General features: G+C 45.6%; 1 pseudogene; it reads right to left on the bottom strand.

Annotated features, from left to right (window-relative positions):
• Positions 1-3491: 3491 nt before the first annotated feature.
• LOC116554030 lies at positions 3492-5420 on the bottom strand (annotated as a pseudogene).
• Positions 5421-10393: the final 4973 nt, after the last annotated feature.

Here is a 10393-nt window from a genome sequence, read left to right as displayed (position 1 = left end):
GTGCGATCTCGGCTCACTGCAGCCTCCGCCTCCCGAGTTCAAATGATTCTCCTGCCTCAGTATCCCAAGTAGCTTGGATTACAGGTACATGCCACTATGCCTCGCTAATTTTTGTATTTTAGTAAAGATGGAGTTTCACCATGTTGGCCAGGCTGACCTCAAACTCCTGACCTCAGGAGATCCACCCACCTTGGCCTCCCAAAATTCTGGGATTACAGGTGTGAACCACCGTGTCCCACCCATTTTTCTTTCTTCACTCTATCTGTGGCCCCTCCATCCAGCATAATGCCTAGTGAGCAGTAGCCATATGGGGCAGGCCACACTTCCCAAGCTCTGTCCCACCTATTATTTCATCTTAGCAAGACTGTCCTGACCACAGCCCTGAGATAAGGTGCCCATGTTTTGGACCATGTGAACCTTACTTCCCCTATGCCTGGGCTTAGAGCTGATCCTTGGAAGCCAACCCATAGGCTGGCATGTGACCTGTGATGACCTGAGAAAAAAGATGAACCATCAGTCTCTGCTTTTAGCCATGTGAACTAAGAAGCATGGGAAGAGCTGGCAGGAGAAGACTGAAGGGGTATGGCTGAGTCACATGAAGAGGAAGAAACCGGAGGAGTAAAGACATGGGGATGGCCGTCACTGAAGTGCCTTGAGCTGCCGTGGCTCCTGGGACGCCCTCCAGCTCTTGTCTCTGGGAAGCCTGGCTGGGCTGTAGCTACTGTTCTTGATTTCTGAGATCAGTTCCCCTTTGTGGTAGCCAGCCTCCAAGATGGCCCCATGATCATTGCCTTCCGGTATTGTGTTCTCCCACATTGCATAAGGTAGACTCGCATGACCAATAGGATATGCAGACTAGATGGCTGTGACTTCCAAGGCACATCATAAAAGACACTGCAGATTCTGCTGTGGTCTCCTGAATCACTGCCTCTGAGGAAAGCCAGTCACCATGCTGTGAAGAAATTCAAGCAGCCTTGTGAAGAGGCCACACCGGGAGGAGCTGAGGTCGTCACTGACAGTCAGCACCAACTCACTATGCACGTGCGTGAAATGGATCCTCCCACTCCAATCAAGCTAAAACCACTCAGCAAGCTGCTCCCAAATTTCTGACCCATAGAAACCCTGTGAGATGGTAAATGTTGGCTGTTGTTTCCTGCAGCTAAGTTTTGGAATAAAGTATTAGGCAGCAATAGATAACTAATCTACTTTTTTGTTTTTTTACAACAAAAATTCCTTGTATTCACTTGTATATAAGCACTTGCTAGTTGCTTACTGTTGACTCATATGACTGGTGGCCGGTCTACATACTAGGGGTAGTTTATGCCCTGGAATTAGCAGCTGCTCCACTAGAAGCATAGAAGAAGAAATCTCTCTCTCTCTCTCTCTCTCTCTCTCTCTCTCTATATATATATATATATATATATATATATATATATACACACACACACACACACACACATATGTATTTTATATAAACCAATAGCACATTACCTATGTTTGCTGTGTTACCATTTTTAATTTTAATTGTATTTTATTTTGAGATAAACAGGAGTCTCATTCTGTTGCCCAGGCTGGAGTGCAGTGGTGCCATCTCAGCTTACTGCAACCTCCGCCTCCAGGACTCAAGTGATTCTCCTGCCTCAGCCTCCCGAGTAGCTGGGATTACAGGTGTGTGCCACCATGCACAGCTAGTTTTTGTATTTTTAGTAGAGATGTTGTTTCACCATGTTGGCCAGGCTTGTCTCAAATTCCTAACCTCAAGTGATCCACCCATCTCGGCCCCCAAAAAGTGCTGGGATTACAGGTATGAGCCACCATGCCTGGTCCTAATGTTACCATTTTTGAAGAGGTTTTCATACACATCCCATTTGACTCTCTTAGCAATTGACATGGATATATCATTCTAGATCTCAGGTATACTTACAGCTACAAATTAACTTTATCTTGAGAACTTTTGCATTAATGCATGGCTAAAGTACATTTTGCAATTTTTTTCACTTAAATACAGTGAAAAAATATATTTCACTTAAATATAGTGTTCATTTATTCAACAAATATTTACTGAGTTTCTACCATGTATAAGAAGCATGAAGACATAGAAAGGAAGCAAACATTAATCTTGCCTTCAGGGAATTTATGATCTAGTAAGAGCATTAAAACATGTACGTATCACCTCTGCTGTGAGGTTATAGGAAATAAAAATATGTACAGAAATAACTAAAATACTATGCAGAAACTTTTAAAACCCTAACACCTGGGACTGGGCAGTGGCCTTGTCCTGGGTGTTGTACTAAAAGCTTTTTTTTCTTTGGAGATGGAGTTTCGCTCTTGTCACCCAGGCTGGAGTACAGTGGTGCAATCTCGGCTCACTGCAATGTCCGCCTCCCAGGTTCAAGCAATTCTCTTGCCTCAGCCTCCTGGGTAGCTGGGATTACAGGCATGCACCACCATGAGAGAGGCCGAGGTAGGCGGATCGCGAGGTCAGGAGTTTGAGACCAGCCTGACCAACATGATGAAACCCCATCTCTACCAAAAATACAAAAATTAGCCAGGTGTGGTGGCGCATGCCTGTAATCTCAGCTATTCAGGAGGCTAAGGCAGGAGAATTGCTTGAACCTGGAAGGCGGAGGTTGCAGTGAGGTGAGATCCTGTCACTATACTCCAGCCAGACTCCATCTCAAAAAAATTTTTTCCATTAAAACAGTGGTTCCCAAAATTTAGCATGCATCAGGATCTCCTGGGGAAACTTGTTAAGCTATAGAATGCTGGCCTCCTCCCCAGAGTTTGCTACAACTTTGCAGGTAGTTCTGATGCTACTGTGGGCACAACACTTTGAGAAGCACTGCTTTAAGATCTAGTCTCTAGAATTCAAACAAATAAGCAATGCCCATATGCCTTTGCTTTTTCTAACAGTAAATAAATGAAAGAACATTTCAGATAGCTGTATCAAACCTTACGTCTTTAGAATCTTGAAATGTTCTACTGAAATAGAACATACAATTTATTCATCTTGGCTCACAATCATTCCCATGAGTTCAAAAGACAGAATTATGGGACAGTCCTGAATAATCCACAACTACATGAAAACATTTATTAACATGCCCTCTCCTCTACAAAACATATTTACAAAACACATAGCACCTATTAGGGAACACGGACCTTGCTCCTATATTCCCCATGTTTATTCTCTATAGAAAATCCAATATGAGGCCAGGTGCGGTGGCTCATGCCTATAATCCCAGCACTTTGGGAGGCCAAGGAGGATGGATTGCCTGAGGTCAGGAGTTCGAGACCAGCCTGACCAACATAGTGAAACCCTGTCTCTACTAAAAATACAAAAAATTAGCTGGGCGTGGTGGCGTGTGCCTGTAATCCCAGCTACTTGGGAGGCTGAGGCAGGAGAATCACTTGAACCTGGGAGGCAGAGGTTGCAGTGAGCCAAGATCATGCCATTGCACTCCAGCCTGGGCTGGAGCGAGACTCTATCTCAAAAAAAAGAAAAGAAAAGAAAAGAAAATCCAATATGAAATTATAAAGAGTACTGTACTCAGAATGAGAACTTCATCTATCATGAACGTACACATAAATATCAGTGAATTGTCATACTTGAGACTCAGATTCAGGAACTTCTTCATCAGGGCAGCAGTAGTATTCCACAAAACTTATTTGTCTATCTTAATTTCTAATCATATACTGTAATGAAAGAAAGCCTTGGTTATCTGTCCGAATAGATAGCTTACAAGACAGAACTAATGCCTTTGTAGAGGGTTTCAGTAAGGAAATCTTGTAGCTGTTGACTTGGGTCTGATTACAATGAAATGCTTCCATTAAATCAGAATCTTTGCGACCATCAAGGTGGGAATTTCCTGCATTTACAAAAGTAGATAACCTGAAATAAGGCTTGTCAGGAGACATGGTAATTTGTAGGACTTCACTCATCATATCCAATTCAGAAAACGGCTTCACGGAGCCCCTCTGACTGCAGAATAATTTTATTAATAACATTGGTGCTGCAGAAATCAAAGTCCTGGGTCTCCTCAGGTTCCTGCTTATTGATTTTGCAGATTGCCACCACTCCTCCTTCTTCCAGGAACAGCATCAAAGGGTAACCATAACCTTGGTAACACATCCGAAGTGCAGTTCAAGTCCCTGGTACAGGACTTGATCCAAAAACACATAAACAGTCTAAAAGGACTGTTAAATGAATTCGAAAAGTAATAGACTCTTCCTGAACGTTAAACTCTTGAAATATTCCAGCCTGAATAAAAGCATTTGCTTGCACACACTTTGTATTTTTCACTGTTACTTTGATTCCATTTTTAGTTGCAAAACACGTGGCATATTTTCGGAAATGAAGAGCTTTCAAGATCGTAGAGAGATTCCTAACGTTGTCAAGGCTGGCCAAAAGGCTGTACTGATCATTCTCGTCTTAGATCTGTTGGGTCAGGAGGGGAGTCACCCACTGCACATTCAGCCCCAAGGGATGCTGCTGGAGTCTGCTCCTGCAGATCATGAAACACCTTTGCAGTGGGGTCTCGAAGCAGGAGAGCTCCTCCCGGCAAATTTCCTGAGGAAGAGCAAGGCAGCTCCAGGACACTACAGACAAAGTGAAGCAGCTCCTGCCACTCTTCAGTCCAGCCCTCCACTCCTGTCCAAGTATTTTCTTGTAAAGATAATGAAGAGTTAGTTCACATCCAAAGATGATGACCAGATTAGTGGAGGGCCTCTTGAAAGCAATCTGCTCTAAACTGAAGTCAGCTGGGTTCTAGACACAAGTTGCTTTTACTACTTCTCTCCTTAGACAGTTGGTTGTTTTTGCCAGAGAAGCCCCACTGTTCTTCGTTGGTTCCAGCCATTTTTGCACGACTCATCAGGCAGTTTATAGCAAAATTTAGAAACACCATGGATAGCAGGATTACTAATCATGCTGTCTGCTGATGTAAACTCTATTTGGATACAATAATGTTTTTAAATAATCTCAAATACAATTACCACCCTGAGGATGGGGCTGGTTGAATGACTACAGAAATATCATTCAGATAGTTCATTAACTAATTACAGAGCACCACAAACAGAGCCTACTGCAGGGGAGGGGCTGTGGGGATGATTCACAGGGCTGAGCTCAGGGGCCAAAGGGATGCTCAGTTCTCTCTTCTGGACTGGCATCACAAGGTGGCACTCTTGACTGAGACAGGGAGGCTCTTCCCTCCTCTCCTGTCTCGAGCATCTGTGGAAAGGTGCTACAGGAGACCCAGAAATACATGCCAGGGTCACATGGCTTCAAAAAGCTCTCTTCCTTCCCCTCGTTGCTCATTGCACTTGTAACTGAAGACAAAGTCTCAGGCCGGGTGCGCTGGCCTGTAATCCCAACACGTTGGAGGACTGAGGCAGGAGGATCACTTGAGGTCAGGAGTTTGAGACCAGCCTGGTCAACATGGTGAAACCCCATCTTTACTAAAAATACAAAAATTAGCCAGGCGTGGTGGCGTGCACCTGTAGTCCCCACTTCTTGGGAGGCTGAGGCAGGAGAACTGCTTGAACCTGGGAGGTGGAGGTTGCAGTGAGCCGAGATTGCACCACTGCACTCCAGCATGTGCAACAGACCCTGTCTCAGAAAAACAAACAACAACAACAAACAAAACAAAACAAAAACAAAGTCTCAGAGAGCTCCAGCTGGGCAGGCAGGTTGCTGGTCGCCTATTTAATTACTGAAGCTGTTGTCTTTTTTTCTTGAGGGGTTGATTGCTGCATGGAAGAAACGTTTATTAGGGACAAATGGGCCCCGCTGCCCTGCTGCCTGGGGAGAACTTGCCAGAGGATCTTGGGTCTTCACTACACAGGACAGGAGGGACCACCCGCCAGCTGGGCTGGTTGAAGTACCAGCACGTGACAGGGTTAAAAATCATTTAAAGTTGGCTGGATGCAGTGGCTCACACCTGTAATCAGATCACCTGAGGTCGGGAGTTTGAGGCCAGCCTGACCAACATGGGAAAAACTCCTGTCTCTATTAAAAATACAAAATTAGCCGGGCGTGGTGGCGGGTGCCTATAATCCCAGCTACTCTGGAGACTGAGACAGGAGAATCGCTTGAACCTGGGAGGCAGAGGTTGCATTGAGCCATTGCACTCCAGTCTGGGCAACAAGAGCGAAACTCCATCTCAAAAAAAAAAAAAAATCATTTAAAGTTGCAAAAGTGTTCGCAGAGCATATAGGAGCCCTGCTGCTCTGGGCTGGTCACTCATTGAATCTTGGTTTCTTCAACTGTAAATGGGGTTAGTAGCAGTGATATCCACCTCAAAGGATATAAAAAATGTAAAGTACTTAGTACAATGCTTGGCAAGAAGCCAGTGCTCAGTAAATGTGCAGGCTCTTCTCATTGTCATTTGGCTTCATGTACACACTTAACATATGGCCTTCAGAGGAGAACAGATTCAGATCTCTGTTCTTTAGCCCCAAGCACGCACCTGTCAGCATTCAGGCCCATGGTTATTTGGCCAGCCTTGTAATGATACTAAAGACTGACTACCCAGAATGTTTCTTCTGAACTTTCAAAATCAATGATAGCTGTACACTACCTCCTTTCGGGCAAAGGTCCCCCCAACAGCCCCAGGTTAGAACTGGCAGACCCTTTCCCCACCTTGTTTTAAAAAAACATTCTTTAAGGGAAACATAACTGAGCCTGGCTGGCTGTACTACTTTATTTTTCTGTTTCCCTCCAAAGTGAATGCGAGACATTTCTAGGTCAAAGACAGGATTAACATTTCTCAGCCTAGTAAACACACCCATCTGGATTCAACACGGGGAATACCCGCACTCCAACCATTACCTGTAATCAGCTTGAACAATCCAGGCTGTAAGCTAGAAAATTAAATTCTAGAAGTGATATTTCCACCCTGGAAGCTGTTTCAATTACAGCTTCTTGCAGATGAACCTCAGATAAGCAGCAAACTTACAAGCCCTGGCGCAGATGTAATGAGTCTGCGTGATGGGAATCTGGCCATGCTACAAGGAAGAGGCCACCTGGAGGCTGAGAACACAATCGCTGGACAGAGCGACAAGCCTGCACTGAGCACCTGCAGTGCAGCAGACATCCGGTAAGACTCTGAGAACCACAAGGAGCCAAACGTGGGCCCCATCCTCAGGGACTTTTGGTCCAGTGGAGAAGCTGTATTACCAGGCCATTTTTATGTAATAGTCTAGGATGGTGCTCAACCCTGGTGCTGTGAAAACATTAGCTCAGCTTGGGGTTGAGGAAGTGATCCTTAAGCTGAATCCCCATAATTAAGTAAGAGTCAGCTGTGTGGAGTAAGGTGGAAAGGATATTTGAAACAGGGGAAAGAGCAAGCAAAGACCAAAGATATGGGACAGGGGTGTGTGTGTGCGTGTGTGTCCAAGCCTGTGTGTCTGAGTCTAGCCAGCCCAGTATTCAAGTACAAGCAAGGGAGTGCCCAGAGGGTAGCTGGGTATACCTTTGCCCTTCACCATCATTTTTAGCACCAGAAAGTCCTTTAAGAAACTGCCCCATGGCCGGGCGCGGTGGCTCAAGCCTGTAATCCCAGCACTTTGGGAGGCCGAGGCGGGTGGATCACGAGGTCAAGAGATCGAGACCATCCTGGTCAACATGGTGAAAAAAAAAAAAAAAGAAACTGCCCCAAAATCGGCCGGGCGCGGTGGCTCACGCCTGTAATCCCAGCACTTTGCGGGGCCAAGGCAAGTGGATCACCTGAGGTCAAGAGTTCGTAACTAGCCTGACCAACATAGTGAAACCCCATCTCTACTAAAAATACAAAAAAATTTAGCTGGGCATGGTGGTGGGTGCCTGTAATCCCAGCTACTTGGGAGGCTGAGGCAGGAGAATCACTTGGACCCAGGAAGTGGAGTTCGCGGTGAGTCGAGATCACGCCATTGCACTCCAGCCTGGGCAATAAGAGCAAGACTCCGTCTCAAAAAAAAAAAAAAAAGAAAAAGAAAAAAGAAACTGCCCCAAAATCTTGGGTTCAAGACCTCAGATTTCTAGGGTGTGAGATTCAGACCCCAGTGAGCCTTCCCAAGGTTGACAGAGGCCAAGCCTTCGAATTTCCAATCTTCAGATTGCAGTGGGGCCTCAGTGTTCTGAATTAGGGTTCAATTGATGTCCAAACATTTAGTCCTTGGAAGCTGAGGAACCAGAGACCAGAAGGAAACTTCAGGACACACAGCAATCAATCTTGGAACGTCTCTAAGTTTCAGGGCAGTTTTGGAGGTTATTAGGGAGGTAGCAGTGGAGTGATCTGATAACAGATGCTATCTTGCTGACTGTTCTTCCAGTGTGGAAATGACTTGAGAGCACAACAGAGGCTCCTTTTGAAGGCTGGTCCATGAAGCAGAAGCCTGTATTTGTTCTTTTTCTTTTTCAGAGACAGGGTCTTGCTCTATCACCTAGGCTAGAGTGCAATGGTATGATCACAGCTCACTGAAGCCTTGAACTCTTGACTCAAGCGATCTTTCTGCCTCAGCCTCCTGAGTAGCTGGGACTACAGACATGCACCACCACACTCAACTAATTTCTTTTTTTTTTTTTAATATTTAAAAAAATAAATAACTTAAAAAAATTTTTTTTTTCTGGCCGGGCGCGGTGGCTCACGCCTGTAATCCCAGCACTTTGGGAGGCTGAGGCGGGTGGATCACGAGGTCAAGAAATCGAGACCATCCTGGTCAACATGGTGAAATTCCGTCTCTACTAAAAATACAAAAAATTAGCTGGGCATGGTGGCACGTGCCTGTAATCCCAGCTACTCAGGAGGCTGAGGCAGGAGAATTGCCTGAACCCAGGAGGCGGAGGTTGCAGTGAGCTGAGATTGCGCTGTTGCACTCCAGCCTGGGTAACAAGAGTGAAACTCCATCTCAAAAAAAAAAAAAATTTTTTTTTCTCTTTTAAGAGATGAGGTCTTGCTCTTGTTGCCCAGGCTGGAGTGCAGTGGCTATTCACAGGCGTGATCCCACTACTGATCAGCACGGGAGTTCTGACCTGCTCGGTTTCCTACCTGGGCTGGTTCACTCCTCTTTAGGCAACCTGGTGGTCCCTCGCTCCTGGGAGGTCACCATATTGATGCTGAACTTAGTGCAGACACCTGATCGGCATAGCGCACTACAGCCCAGAACTCCTGGACTCAAGAGATCCTCCCACCTCAGCCTCCTGAGTAGTTGGGACTACAGGCATGTGCCACTGTGCCCAGCTCAGCTAATTTCTTATTTAGGGAAAATTTTTTAGAGACAAGTCTTGCTCTGTTGCCTAGGCTGGTCTTGAACTCCCAGCCTCAAGTGACTCTCCTACCTCAGCTTCCTGAGTAGCTGGGATTAAAAATGCAAGCCACCGCACCCGGCCTTGTTCATTTTTTATATGTTCCACAGTATTAGTTCATTTTTATGCTACTGATAAAAACATCCCCCAGACCGGGAAGAAAAGGAGGTTTAATTTGACTCACAGTTCTAAGGAGGTCTCATAATCATGGTGGAGAGCCAAAGGCTCTTTTTACATGGTGGCAGCAAGAGAGAATGAGGAAGAAGTATATGTGGAAACCCCTGATAAACCCATGAGATCTTGTGAGACTTATTCACTATCATGAGAATAGCATGGAAAAGAATAGCCCCCATGATTCAATTATCTCCCCCTGGGTCCCTCCCACAACACATGGAAATACTGGGAGGTACAGCTGAAGTTGACATTTGAATGGGGACACAGCCAAACTAGATCACACACAGTTTGGGAGAAGGATACTTAATAAGGGAGGGCCCAACGTACAAAAAACTGCGACATCTGGCTGCCATCAGCTCCTCCACCGGAGCCCCAGCGTGGGAATCAGTGGAGCGCCAGACAGTCCTGAGTTCAAGTCAGTCCTACCCTTGCAGTTGTTTGTGAGACTTACATCACTTGATTTCACAAAATGCCAAATTCTTTGCTGTTCAGATGGGGACAGTCAAGCTTATGGGTAGTTGTGGGTGTCAAATGAATGTTTGTGAAAGATCTGGCATCACAATGATTATTTTAATGAATTTTATCCAGATGCTGTTGGATAAAAGGTTGCAGCTAACAATTAACTTTGAATTTTCCTAGCTACTTTGGGGGCAGTGCTGTTCTTCAGTGTGGAGGCTCCCCTTAGTGTCACCATGGTAGGCAGTGGGGTCAGCCCATCCATAATTACACTCAAAACCAGAGGCAGCAGCACCTGAGGGCCTCTAACTTGGCCTTTCCTCCTCCTGCTTCTACTGAGCTCTGCCTATGAGCCCAGAGGCTTCTCAAACACCTCTCCTCACAACACTGAGAAAAAGGGCGCCTGCCTAGAAGTAATACAGCCTGTGTTTCCTCGGGTTTGCTTGTTTGTTTTTTGAGATGGAGTCTCATTCTGTTGCCCGG

The sequence above is a fragment of the Sapajus apella genome, unplaced genomic scaffold (assembly GCF_009761245.1).
Source record: "Sapajus apella isolate SASKATOON/1434 unplaced genomic scaffold, GSC_monkey_1.0 scaffold13, whole genome shotgun sequence".
Classification (NCBI taxonomy): domain Eukaryota; kingdom Metazoa; phylum Chordata; class Mammalia; order Primates; family Cebidae; genus Sapajus; species Sapajus apella.
This window is presented reverse-complemented; position numbering and strand designations above follow the sequence as displayed.